The sequence below is a fragment of the Pagrus pagrus genome (genome assembly GCF_965226575.1).
Source record: "Pagrus pagrus genome assembly, chromosome: 10".
NCBI lineage: Eukaryota > Metazoa > Chordata > Actinopteri > Spariformes > Sparidae > Pagrus > Pagrus pagrus.
The window spans coordinates 5,634,256-5,648,814 of NC_140194.1; the positions used below are offsets into that span (position 1 = coordinate 5,634,256).

Here is a 14,559-nt window from a genome sequence, read left to right on the forward strand (position 1 = left end):
GGTGCTACTGGTCCTTGAAAATAGCCTCACCCTCTTTGGCTGTTTTATGATCATGCAGAGCAATCATTGAACACAATGGCTCCCACTAGATGGCTAACCATGCCATCGCAAAACCATAATCGTGATTAACAAGTGGAAATGGTATTCTTGGTGTATTTTCAGCATCCTTTGGCTTTTCAAAGCTGTCAGTACATCTGGCTGAAGGAACAACAACTATCAGTCAACGATAGATGAACGACTCAGCTTTCACACTAATTAGCTGCCAGGTCATTTGTGTGACAGCTAGGCAATGTACGTATACAACGAGGACTCGTGCCATGCATCATTACAAAGCTTAGATTCTTATGATTTGATTCTTGCAAACCATTTCAAGATACAACCACGTCAGGCAAGTACAATCAACAAACGACCAAGTAAGACCACCCAGATAGAAGCGTATAATGTATGCCCGCCCCGGAGCCTGCAACAGCCAGAGAGTGATTGCATAAGCAGGAGACCCACTCTCTGTTCCCTCCCCTCTCTCCTGAGCCACCTACATGCCAGCCACTGGATGATTGATGCGTCATGTAGCCAATGAAATTTCAAATCCGGCAATCTATAGTTTTTATCAGTTTTCTGAGGCTTAAATGTGGAAAATAAGCACTTTTTTGACTATTTCATACATACAAAAATACTGTAAATAAGGAAAAATAAGCAACTGCATCAATTGTATGTGTTTGCGCTCATGTATTTGGGTTACAGTATGCAGCAGATCTATCACCTACATGTCGAGTGGAGATGTGCATACAGCCCATAAACCTCCAGCTATAGTTTTGGCATGCTGAGTGCAATGGTCCCTAAAAATATGGCACATATTTTATAAAAAAAAAAAGAAAGAAATGTGATTCCCTTTTTTCCTTGCTTTTGCATCATAAAATCCCAAACGAACATCAGCTCTGTAGCTGAAATATTAAATATGTAAGAAATTGACAAAGATGAAGATTCATAGGTCTATAAACTGTGGGCTTTACCCAATCAGAGCACACCACTTAATGAGAGATTACCTTGCTGCTTGGACGCATGAGAAGGTCTGTGGTGAAAGTGGAAATAAAGTAAGATATTCAATCACTGAAGTGGAAAAATAAGAGGAACTCTATGACTCTCAGCAGCGTTTCTTCTGTGCTGGTACCTCTGCTCACACTGTAGGAAGTCTATTTTCACCAGACATTTCACCTTTGTGTCAGGCGAGAGGGCTGCTGGACTGCACACAGAAATACGCCTCTGGTGTGAACATCCCTGCTGCAACTCATGCATGTAACTTCCACTACACGTCTGCTCCACTTTTGGTGTGAACTACTGTCAGAGTGTCAGGGAGCTTATACTCGCAACCTCTGTCCCTTCTGGGCTGATGATGGCGTTTGTCTGCATTGGCCATATGTTGTCATAATTTTAGAGGTCTGATATCCCTGCCACAGTAAACCAGTTCTGGAGATTTTACAGCCAATGCAGGAGCAAATCAAGCGCTGACTATCTAGCCTCTTTAAGACTCTGCAAGCTCCCCCATTTCCTTTTGGAAACTGACACATAAAAGTGGTGATTGTCAGAGCTCTTTAAAAGCTAAGTAGCATTCAACTTATTTGAAATGACTCACATGAATAGTTGTCTTTGTGATTCACTTAGTTCAAAGCTCCTTTTCATGTGATATTTCTCTTATTTTATCCACCCTTTATACCCGTCCCAGCGGGGCGGGAGATTGGCTTTCTTCTGAGACACACTATCGAATTTTTTGCAAAGGAATCGATTCACATGTTTTGTTTTCCTCTAAGAATGTATCATTTTCCTCTGGCAACACGTTTCAGAAAAAACAGCTGGTGACATACATGTTCCCAAGTGCGTGTATTCACATGTGGTGATGTGTTATTGGAAAAAAGAAATAAAAGAAACAATTAGTCCTACTTGATTACAGGGCTATTGTCATAAGTTGTCAGTACGCCTCCTCACAGAGGCCCTCTGTGTTTTCTGATTCTGAGCTCCACTCTTCTTTGCTTTAATCTTGGCTTGTTGTGAGGTGAAATGAGCATCACTCTCCCTTCTCACTGTTACTTCTGTGAATTTGCCTTTGAAATGTGATTGTGAGCATCTCCGAGCCGCGATAGCGTGTGTGCATGAATAAGAAGTAGTGGGGAAACAGGCGCCTGATAAGAAACAGTGACCAACCTCATCCATAGGATTACTTTATCTTTTCATTCATATACAGTGAATATACTGAATACTATTGTGATGTTATTTCTTTTTTATCTTTTTTTTTGTGGCAGAATGTGTGAAAATACTTACCCTATCTAAAACTTTTTTTTTTTACCTTAAAATATCAGCTTTAAAATCATTTTGATGGTACGGTATCTTATATTAGGGTGAATGGTGTCTCTGTCTCAGCCCCCCATCACTTGTTATGATGTAATGAGTTTTGTTTGTAGTTAGCACCTACATTACCTCTGACACATTGTTACAGCTCTGGAATTTGTATTTACGACAGTGCTGTTGCACTAAAATGTCAATTTCTACATAATGTTGCTTTAAAACAACGATAGGCGGTAGATAGAGGTCAAAATAATAATCAAAGTAGTATGACTGGAAATATTTTGTAATTTTTGTTTTCCATTAATATTCTGCTTTTCAGTCCAACATTAAGCCTATATGTATTTTTTATAAAAAATAAAATAAAAATGTTGCCAGTGTTGTCGACTAGAACAAAATAAATTAGATCCAGCAATCTGAGCAAAGAAGGGCTCTTAACTGTTCACTGTTGGCTGCAATCTTTATACAAATCCCGTGCTGGAAGAAACAAATAGAAAGTAAAGCTTTCTAAACTCTTCTGATTAGGCACACAATCTATTTATTGACATTTTCAGTGACACACACACACACACAGAAACACACACATACACCCTCAAGTCACAGAAGTCCAAGCCCCAAATGCCAAAGCTTAGAATCATGTATCATGTCTTACTTGCAGAGGCATTGTGTAGTTATGGAGAAGAAATTCAAAATCAGCATTGTAATATTTACCAGTGAAATACAATCTCAGAAATATTTGAATAACTGAATAAACAAGCTGTTCTCAGAGGAAAATAAGGTCCTCAGAACACTGTTTGAAGCTAGAAAGGTGGCAGGGTCCGCCACATATATAAGTATGACTCTGTGTTGTCCTTTAAGGTCAGTTGGAGAGAGAGAAGAGAGTTTGTTTATTTCGTTTAGGCAGAAAAAAATCATTGAAAGTCAACGAAGATCTTCCTCCCCTGATTAAAATGACTTCCCCAAAACTACACAGTGCACCTTTAACACTTCTAATATTAATTAATGAATTACTTCCACCCTCAAGCATCCATTTATATTCCAGTTAATCAAGATGGATGATGAAGTTGATGGAGTCACCTCTATGTGTTGTAAACCTCTCTTTATTGTAATGACGTGCTTTCAAACCACCAGAGGTCCCCCCGATCTCATTGTTCCCATTACAAGATGCATCCCACACATTTTATTTGTCATTTGGTTTTGCTCATTGCTTTTCTTACTCAACAGCAGAGCCTTTCTGTCAAGCCGACCTTCAGTCCAACTGATGTTACGCAGGTATACTGACACATCAGTCAGGGAGACATTACAGGCGTGTGTCCTTGAAGGTGTCAACACCGAGCAGATGTTAAAATCAGTCATATGTTCAGAGAAGGAGAACAAAGTGTTTGTCCAGACATCCAGTTCTGCTCTTTTAACTCACTGGCTCACTGCAGTGGTATAATTCTGCTCTGCCTTTATACCATTAAAACCACAAACACCTATTGATTTTGTTAATCAGTCATTAGGGCTCCTGGTGGATTGCAGCAGTCCAAAAGGGTTGTAAATGTACAAGAATTAAACTCAATGCCTGAGGAATTATTCCACACATTCCATCGTGACAGACTTTCAAATTTTATTATATTATCTGACACAACAGCCTCTGGTTCTCCCAGAGATGTCATCGCTGCGCTCCCTCCTATCTCACATGTCCTCTCAAGCCCAAAACCCAATCACAGGGAGTCACCGTGCTGCCTGGATGTCCGGGTTCGCAGCCTTGGAATGACCTCTGCACGGCTCGGTCAGACTCAAAGTGATGCATGCCAACCCTGACCTCTAGCCAGACACCTATGTGACAGCGGTATCACGGACTCCGTCATCCTACATCCTTGAAGAACAGTTAGCAGCCATTTTCTGCCCACAGCCTCTCTGTGAAAATGTTCACAGGGTGAAGAATGATTTTATCAATACCTCTCGTCACCCACGAGCCCCCACCGCCAACACACTGCTCACTGTGAAACAAGGAGTCTGTCACATACGCAGCTTGTGAGATTTTGCACATGCTAAAAGCACAAACCACGGAATAAATGCCACGATGACACACACCTTCTGTGGGGAACCAAAATATTGTGAAGGAAGGATTAGAGGAGTAAAATAAGAATTATTTTATTTAGACGTCATAAGGTCATTTCTAGCTTAGACAATGGCTACACTGTGTGGATACTTTCTGTGTGTGTGGAAATATGTGGACGTTTGCATTTAATATTCTGTATTTGGCGTGCTTCAGCTCGTGCACATCCCTGTATGTATCCCCGCATGTGTTTTCAAGTCCGGCGGCCATAAAAAAGCTCCTGGTCAGGCGCTCCTGTCCGAAGAGGCCAATTGAAATTACCGCGGCTCATTTATCAGGAAAATGTGTCTCTCCGGGGCTCATCCTCTGACTGAGGTGGAGGCCAATTGCTCTTTTCTCTGCGTAGAGCCGGCCTGCACCTGAATAGCAAATGCGATGCCCTGTAGTAGTGATGCACCGCCCTCATCATGCTCCGGTGACACATCCCTCTCTCTAGCAGATGCTCCAACGTTGACTCACAGGCGAAGCATCATCACTAACAATGGCCCCATTCAAAAATAGAAGAGGATGCGTCACCGTAAACAAGGAGACACTGAACGTTTTTTTAAACCTGACAGGTTTGAGGTGACAAAAGGTTGTTACTCACAACCTAAACTTAACCCAGAAAGATGGAAAAAATGAAGCACTTTCAGTCTCAGTCTTTTTCATTCATGTTAGATTCTCTGGACAAGATTGTGCATTATTCAGACAAGGCAAATACAAATATATATTGTATTAGTGTTTCAAGAGGTAGCACACTAATTACAGCCTTCCTGCTGTATGTGTGGCTGTAATACTGACACTTTCATATTGTGCTGCCAACACGTTCTCACTTCCATCATGTCAAAGACGGCAGCTTGGTCACCGGCCTTAAGTTTTGAACTTTGATGCTCTACCTACCTCCCTATGGTGTCGGGCTTTGCGATCAAGTTAGCAAAAATGATTCATATGCAACGTCAGGTTAGACTTTCTAAATAAAGCTTGCTGACAAACAATTTATGTATTATGTCATATTTTGACTTTTGGATTGTTACTAATATTGTTAAACAGTCGCACTCAAAACTACTTGATTAGGTTTACGCAGCAAAACTACTTCTACTTGTGTCGTTAATGCACATTCATTTAGTTTAACTTTAAAACAAATCACTCATGACTCGTGGTCACAAACAAGACACAAACTCTGGTCTCCAGAAGGAAAGTCCAGTGTATGACCCATTCAACGACCCCATCCGACTCAGACTTTTCTTGCTGTTTTTACGACAGCACTAGAGGAGCTCTTCAAGGAGTGATGCTCGAGGGGTACCTACAGTGTCAAACTCAGAAGCGTAGGGCCACTGACCCGGCTATTTGCAGGTCGAAATATTTTCAGTTTGAGAATTAAGCAAAAGTTTAGTTCCTAATTTATGGCCAAATGGATCCCTGCTCCCATTTGTCTTCAAATGAGTTATGGATTTGTGTTTTCAACCTTTAAAAACAAAACAAGTTCATTTAAGGTTTTCAAATTAACACAGTCCAATAAATAAAAATTGGATAAACACACCAGTCAGTGGAAGAAGCTTATCGCCTGAGTAAGAGGATAATTAAAATTCAGGCTGCTTGGAGGCATGCAGGGGCCGTGTGGTTAAAATACATGACTGCAACAGTCCCGGCTCGGGGATGATTGGACATCTTTATTCTGTTCTATTCTACATTGTTATAAAGACAGAAAATGAAGGCCGAATGCCCCATAAATGATCTTTTAATCTTAGTCCTGTTGTCACATGCTGCTTAAAACCTATTTCCGAAGGCGGTTTCTTCTCTTTAAGAACAAGAAGGGAACTGTGAGGTGACGTTATTGTTAAATATGTGTAGCAAACTCTTTCCTCTGCAGACTAGCTGAGACAGAATGCTTACTCGTGGCTGACGCTACAACAGCTCATTAGATGAGCTTGCGTCTTGCTCTTCTAATGGCTTTTTTTTTTCTTCCCCCTTTTGCTCTCCAGCTTCATTGTATACGTTTCCAATTAGGGCTGGATTTTGATGTTAATGAGCTGGCAAAAACCTTTCATGCTTCCTCCATTGTCACACAAAACTTGAAACTGAATTTAAAAGGAAGAAGCAAATAACAGGAAACACAGCACCTGTACTACACAACTTCAGATGTGACACTTGAATAGACAAAGAGTTCATCAAGAGAGATGAGAAAATTCACACACATGGGGATAAAAATCATTGATACACGTGTCTTTTGAGCTGCATTGTCTCTGCTTTCAGATTGCAAGGTGCGATTCTCACAACACCTTTCTTAAGCAGGTTTTTTAATATCTTACATGCCATATCTAACAGGCGGTCCGTCCCTGAGGATGTTTTATATGCAAATTTATTAAGATGTTAAAGCAAAAAATGGGCTCCATAGAAGCTGCTTCATTTGTGCATCAACTCCCGAATACATTTTTCATGCAGGGATTGGCGGTCAAATCAGTGTTTGTTAGATGAATCAAATTCATTTCACCATCTTGTTACGGATGAGACAGACAAGCTGTGAGTGGAAGGATGTCAGGCTGTGGGCAGGGGAGCAGCTGTCAGTTTGTCTCACTTGGCTAGTTAGCACCAATTCAAAGTACTCGGCTTGTCTGTTACACTCGGATGGTTAAGACAAAAGACAGTGGAGAAAGAGCTACAGTATGGCCATTTTTTTTTTTCTTTTCTCTCGACATTCCTGAACACTTAATTTTATGGTGGCTTGTGTATCTGTTGAAAGGAAGAGTTCAGCGGTACACGTTCATATACAACCGCGCGTGATGAGGTTTGTCCTTTTACATACAGTCCTGAGGATGGTGCTTACAAGGCTAACCTAGCAAAATAGATGTGATGTACAGACAGTATGTGATGGAGGGGTTATCATCTGTTGAGTGTTACACTAAAACCAGTACTGACAGTTACAGGGTTAGAATCAGGGTACCTGGCAGAAATTGATGCTGTTGCAACACTGTTAAAAAGTGGAGAAATCCATACTAAGTATTCTCATTGATTCAACTGTGAAACTCCAGTGAGACTCAGTTAATAGTCAGATACAAACTGAATTGTACAAAAATAGAGAGAAGAGAGAACAACTAATCAAAATTGTCAGATAATGCAATCCGAGGAACCAGGCGAATCAACTGGGCTCGGTTGCCCCTCCCATTCGGATCGATTTCAATCTGATGTGGTTCGTATCGGGCCAGTCCCAACTGTTTATCTAATAATGGGCGGGTCTGATACGATTGGCTGACAGGAGCGTTGCCAGTTCAGATCTGGAAGGTCACATTTCACCTGTTTCACTGCTCTGATTGGTTGTAGGTCTATCCAGTAGAGTCCAGTATGCAGGTCTGCTGAGCAGCGCACCAGGCCCAAAAACCTCAGGTCAAACTGTCAAACACAGGCAGTGCTGCTCTATTATGAATCAAGATTCTGTTGCAGCAGTGCCTAACTGTCACCTCTAATGTTTTCAGCAACACATTTTAGTGTTTTGTTTGTGACCAGAGTGCCATTTTTCCACTCGACGGCCCAACTTGCATCGTCACTCATTGCTACGTCACAAGTTTAACTGCTCTGACTGGATGGTAAATGGACTATGACTTGCATTTTCTATAGCACTTTTCCAGTCTACAGACCGCTCAAAGCGCTTTACAACACTTGTCACATTCGCCCATTCACACACACATTCATACACTGATGGCAGAGGCTGCCATGCAAGGTGTCGACCCGCTTTACCTCCTGAACTACAGCAGCCCCGTGTGTGTGGGGTGGATGTGGGTCACATTTTGTTCTTAATTTTCCGTTTCTCTGTCCATCTCTTACTCACTGAGGAGGATTAGGCGCAAGACTCCATGCCATATGTACCTGAAACATGTTATGATAACTAAAAGGGGGAAAAGTGTGAAAAATTGTCATAAATTGGGAGAAATGAGGGAGAATTGTGACCCCGAGAGGAAACCAGGAGAGGGCGATGAAAATGGGGAAATCAGGAGGGTTGGAAAGTATGCTAGTTGCATCCAGAGGCATATTTGTCTGTGCCTGTTGATAATGCCCCCTGGGAATCAAAAATGAATTGAGAGGGACTAAACAAACAGTCCAACAGTGTTCAAACGACTTCTGCATGCAGAAAACAACGATTATTAATAACCCAAAAAGGTTTAGACACAGATGTTAAAACATTTGAAATTCTAATTTGAGCCGTTGGCACCTTATTATATTTGCATAATATTAAATATCAGAACTTGTACTCACTCAAAAGAAGTTTATAATTTGAGGGAAAAGGATAAGAATGTGACATCTGTGAAGTACTCAACACAAACTATACTGCAGTATACTGCAGAGTAACGCAGCAGCCAACTACAGAAACCACATTCAAAGCTGAGCAGATTAAGAGCTGCAGTAGTCTAACTAATTGAAGCATGTTCAGTAATCATCTACAGATAGTACGCAGCTTGTTAAGCAAGTTGTGCTCGTACTGTATGTGTAGGTGGTTGGTGCGATGTGAATGAGATCAAGAGGTTATCTGCAGATGAAACACTCGCTTAATTATTCATTGTTTGTGTGTGAAAAGAAATTAACATACATTTTGTGAGAAATTTGTTGGCCGCCCCATTCCTGTCGCTTTCCACTGCGTGTTAATTACTGAAATCCACCTAAAGAAATAATTATATATGTTGTAAGGAGAGTGCCGCAGAGGTCATTTAAAAACAAGATGACTTTAGTATAACTGGTCAGTGTTGCATGCTTAAATAAAGAGATAAATTATAATATTTCCTCTTTTAGCTGTTGTCAACCAGCAGCATCTATGCGTAATCGCATGATATATTCAGTTAGATTAGAAGGCTGCCTCATCTAGGAGACAAAAAAAGAAATGAATAAAATGTATTTCATGACAAATATGGAGGCAAAACAGTTGAGTCACACTGAGTGACACACTGTTTTCAGCTTCAAAACATTAACACGAGATGCACAGGAGTCCCTGACAGTGGCTCAAAGCGAGGATGTCATGTCCTGTCTTTACCCCTCTGCAAGCTAATACACTGCCTGAGATAAACAGTGACAAAACACTGGATGCAAAATATGGCTACACGGCAAAAATATCACCGCGTAGCAGAGAAGGGAAAAGGAGGTGAATGCCTTGTGATGCATGTGGTTGGTAGCTATCCCTCCCACACTGGAATCCATAAAGGATTCTGGTTTATATTTGGAGCTGTTGCAAGATTGCTGGCATTATCGAGAAGTGACCTAATTTGATTTATATCTCATTAATCTCTCTCTCGTCCTCTCTTTCTTTCACTATAGCATACGCGCCGACCTTCCTCTGTCAGACACATCTCTCAAGCTAAAAATCTCTCATCATCCTTCCCCATCCATGCCAAACAGCGGGAAAGACACAGATTGTGTCGGCCTTTCTTCACTTAAAAGTTAATAATCAGAGGACACTCGAGCATTAATTGAGTAAAGGAAGCCATAAGCGAGTCCCTTCTCTCTTTGCTCACCTTTCAAGTGACGCCATGAGTGTTTATAAAGACCAAAGGCACGAAATGTTTGTTGGTCATGGAAAGAGAGCAGAAGAAGATCACTCTGTGCTTTTTTTTGCCAAGCAGTGGCGTCACCAGATCTATTTTAGGGGGCTTTAGCCCCACTAGAATTTCCTCTAGCCCTGCTAAATAATTCATCCTGCCTTTTCTGGCTGATTTATAATGCAAAAATACGATACAGACTCCAGAATTACTGTACTCATGGAGGAAGGGCCCAGTGGAAACTGCTGTGCAGCGCAATGTGCACACTGGTTAAACCAGCACTGAACTCTAGCTGTGCATTCAGCCGCACAAAATAACAGAGTGTTATGATGAAACATGGGAGTTACACAAGCGAAATGTCTTCTCCGACTTAAAAATGCATAGTGTGGAGACGCACATGACTGGCTGAATAGATGTCCACCACTTGTGAGAGTATGGAAGGTTTTAAGGGTCAGTGCTTTCAGTGATTAATGCACATCATCCTAATGCAGGCAGTGAAATCTTAACCATCAGATGGGCTGATTTTATACAAACAAAACAGTGAAATAGCTTCGATGGGCTGACGTTGTATAAAAAAAGTGTCACAATGATTGTTTCACAGAAAAATGACACTATTATTACCTTTATTGATTTATTCCCCACAGGGTTGTAGGGAAAAGGGGAACTGAGTGAACTGGGCCAACATGTGAGGGGGGCCCACAAAGGTTCTTGAATAAATAGCCTTGGGTGCAGGGAGGGGCCCGTAGAGACTGTCTGTCTATATCTGGGTCCAGAATGCACTGCTGCACCTGTGATTTTCTAACCTAAAGGTGTTAATATCGATCAATAGTTTGTGTAAGTGCATTGCAAGATAGTGATGGTCTTGTTGTTCCTGGTGTAATTAAACCTAAGCATGTGTCATATTGTTAGATCCGGTTGCCATAAAGGCTGTAAAGTACGAGTCTACATGTGCTGAAGGAGAAGGAAAGCTGACCAATCTCAGCACAACAGCTGTTGTATTTATGCAGTATGAGTATTGATTAGTTGTGTCAGGCAAAAGATTAGTCGCTTGTTTCTATGGCTGCCAGAGTTAATTCCCATTGGTTACCTTTAAGTGGGCTGATGGCAGATCCCTCGGGGAGGGTTTGTGGGTAAAGACGTGAGAAGCTGGTTCATGTAGCTACACCTGATGTGAGGAGTAATGTGGCATGCACAGTTCTATACAGACACGGTTTGTAAGGGGTTTCACTATTCTTATGTATATAAGCTGCTGTTTGTTGTATCGTTTACCAAAGAGAAGGTTCACTTTTTTATAGTCATACTACATTGTAATACCTTACACTCCATTATGCTGTACATTAGTTTAAATTGTGGAAGGTTAAATAATGAGTGTCCATTTCCATGCTCATATTTAGCAACATACATTATTTTATACATACATCATTTTTATGCTGATGACCTCCAAAGTTATACCTCCAAAATCATATACATATAAATGTTCTCAAGAGGAAGTTTTTTAAGGAAGTATTTTAAGCCGAGGGCTGGTAAGATTGTAGAAACCAGCAAAAGCACGCTAAATTTTTTAAGTATTTTACCGAAAAAATCCACCCTTTCGATCAACTCCTCCAAAACACATTAACGCCGCTGCCTGACTACAGACTGCCCCGTATCTCTGGCCTGCTGGGAGATGTATTAGCGGCTAGTTTGCCACATTCAACGTGATTTCCTGGCTTTTCAGACCAATAAATACATACACAAACAACTCTGAAATGCCACAATCGTGTAAACACAAGTAAAATAGCCATCACGAATGTACCCCAGTCTGAAAAGGCTACCCAGTGCGACAGTTACTCCGGATATGTGCTTTATGCTGACATTAGCCGCCAAAGGAGGTTGTTACTGCCGCCGCAGCTTTAGTCGGTTCAGATGGCTGTTGGTTTTATGCTAACATTAGCCATTACAAGAGTGTGTTGCTGCCTTTTTCTACAAATCTAACAAAAAATGCCTCTACTGTAGGATAACTTCCAAACCCTAGTTTTAAGTTGTTGAATTTGGCAACCTGTGGCTACACTGATAACAAGCCAGAGTAAGTTTTAGGAAACAATTCAAAAATGTCCTGACAGTCAGTGGTCACCACACTGAAGGTAATCCATGCTACCTTAACATAAAGGGATCTGGCATTCATAATATAATACGGTAGCTCCAAACTTAAACAGTGTCCTGGTTAATGAGAATCAGTGATATGCGTTATGATCATTGATGTGAGACATGTTTTTATCACCCATGCTGCTGAACAGTTGTATGAAGCCACTCACAGAGTTTGACTTCAGTGTGAATTGTTTCCATTTCATAACCAGAAATTAATTCGAAAAATGTTGCAGATCTTGCTCTTCAATTGTCTGCAGTCGCGCTAATCTGGGTCATGCTTTAGTTCTCTCTACCAGACAAAGAGACAGCTGGCACTTCATAATCTGTGAGGACAAAAGTTTGAAAAAGCATTCTTTTCTTAATCTCATTTTCCTTATCGCTTTTCATCTAATTCCTCCACTGCACACGTAAATCCAATTTTGCTGCTTTCATTGTCAGCGAGAGGACGTATTGTTTTGATTTGTAAATCAACTTCATCTTTTTCTGCCGCCATAATTTGGATTCTGTTCTGCTGATTCATTGTTTATCTCCTTTCAAGGTTTGATCTGTTGGAGAGGATGAGTAAATAGTGGAATAAGATACGGCGATTCTTTATCCGAGGGATAGTTATTCACAAATCCAAACAGTGCTGCATATATTTAGTCGGCCATATTATTGATGAGGATTTATACTTTGTCAGAATAACAAGTGTGTATGATGAAGATTACTGGCGATGCTGACTTTTATTATAACTCACTTTGGACAGGGTCAGTAGAAGATGAGAGCAGACACCTCATTGTCCCATAAACGCCGCAGTCGTTTGCTTTTTTTCCACAAGGTCTTAAATCCAAACAAATTAAAAGCTTCCGTAATGGAATGTGATTTTCAGCCTGGTGTGTGATGCCTGTCACATTTATCTGGTCCCCCTGCATGAAAACACGTTCTTGCTCCACCCTCAGGCTTTGGCTCTTTGGAATTTGAATTTTGTAATTGAAGAATTAATGGAGTCAGTAATCAAGCAATTAATCAGTAGTTACAGTAATAGCTTGCTCTTTCTTAAGTGAAGAGCTTTCTGTTGCAGATGAGGCTGTGTGTCGAACAGAAAATACTGTAATCCTACAACAGCGTTCGTGTCGCCCATTTATTCTGCGCTGTTCGGAAATCAGCTGGTATGTTAAACGTTAAGGTTGCAAAATCTCAAAATGTATTTAATTATTGGTGTGTGTGCATCAGCATATTGTCAAAGTCTCAAGTCTTTCTAGTTCATATTTGAGCTGTCTAATGTTCTTTATTTGCAAGATCAGTGCCGGAAAAAAAAGTATTCTGGACTATTTACAGCAGCCCTCATCTCTGTCTTAAAATGCACCATTTTCAAATTATGTATTTCTGCTAATTTGTCTTCTAAACACAACGTGTCAGTGACAGTTGACTCAATAAGAATAAATAGCTATGTTGTTTTTGATTACCTTATTTAAATGTGACAGTTTATTTCACTTTATTCATCAAACTGATCCCCGGAGATGTGTTTTTCTCGTAGAGCTCATTAATCTGTTTATAGATTCCAACTTATTTGTGTGACAGTCGTTCTCTTCATGACAAATTTTGAGTATTTACTGTTGCTATTTGTAACTTCAGTAACACATACAGCAGAGTTGGTAACTGTCATTTCACTGCAGGTTGTAACTCCAGCACTTTCCGTGTGAGGTTCACATTTTTCCTTTCCTCATGCTCGCATTGCCTTTCTGAACGTGCTCCAGTTTCCTCCCACATTCAAAAACATTCAGGTCAGGTAGATTAGAGACTCTATAAATGTTTCTCTTTATCTGTGTTAGCTCTGTGACTCACTTCCGACCTGCCCAGAGTGTTTCCCTGTCTCTTACTTAGACAAGGTAAAACTCCAGCTCCCTGTGACAGTGACGAAAAATAAAATGTAGGCATACTGACAACAATGCTGTCATTGCAGTAATCAAATAGTTATGATGGCGCATGCCCAACTCAGCATGTGTATACAACTGAACAGTAATTGTAGATATATTTTTTGAGAAAACTACAACTTCAATATAGCCTTACTGAATTGGTGAGAATAAAGTTCACTCCCATTAGCATTAGTGTGTTCTGATTAGTGTGTTGTTGAAGTATCACAGGTATCAAACTCTGTAACAAGTTTCCCTGTTAAATTACAGTAAAATACCAGCAGCTACAGTTGCCAGCTTAAAACTGTTATTCTACAGTTTACCAACTGTAATCTACAACAACAGTTTACTACTGTAACATCTATTTAAGTACTGTATAATGTGATCTTTACAGTTTAACACTGCTACACGCTAGTGATTTAAAAATAGGGAAGTAGTAACGTAGCTCAAATACATCAACATTTACAGTTTTATACTGTATTAACAAACAGTACATTGCTATATTTTTACATCTTACAGTGTACATGAACACTGGATCTAACACATTTGCATGTCAGAGGGGTGCCAGCTTCTTTTAATGGATCTGTATTTCCAAGCTAATTCT

The 14,559-nt window shown here is 40.5% G+C and overlaps 1 protein-coding gene across 6 annotated transcripts in view; it reads left to right on the forward strand.

Annotated features, from left to right (window-relative positions):
• Positions 1-14,559, forward strand: part of lrrc4ca (leucine rich repeat containing 4C-a) — a 179,962-nt gene that overhangs the window by 158,101 nt on the left and 7,302 nt on the right. The window lies entirely within an intron of this gene.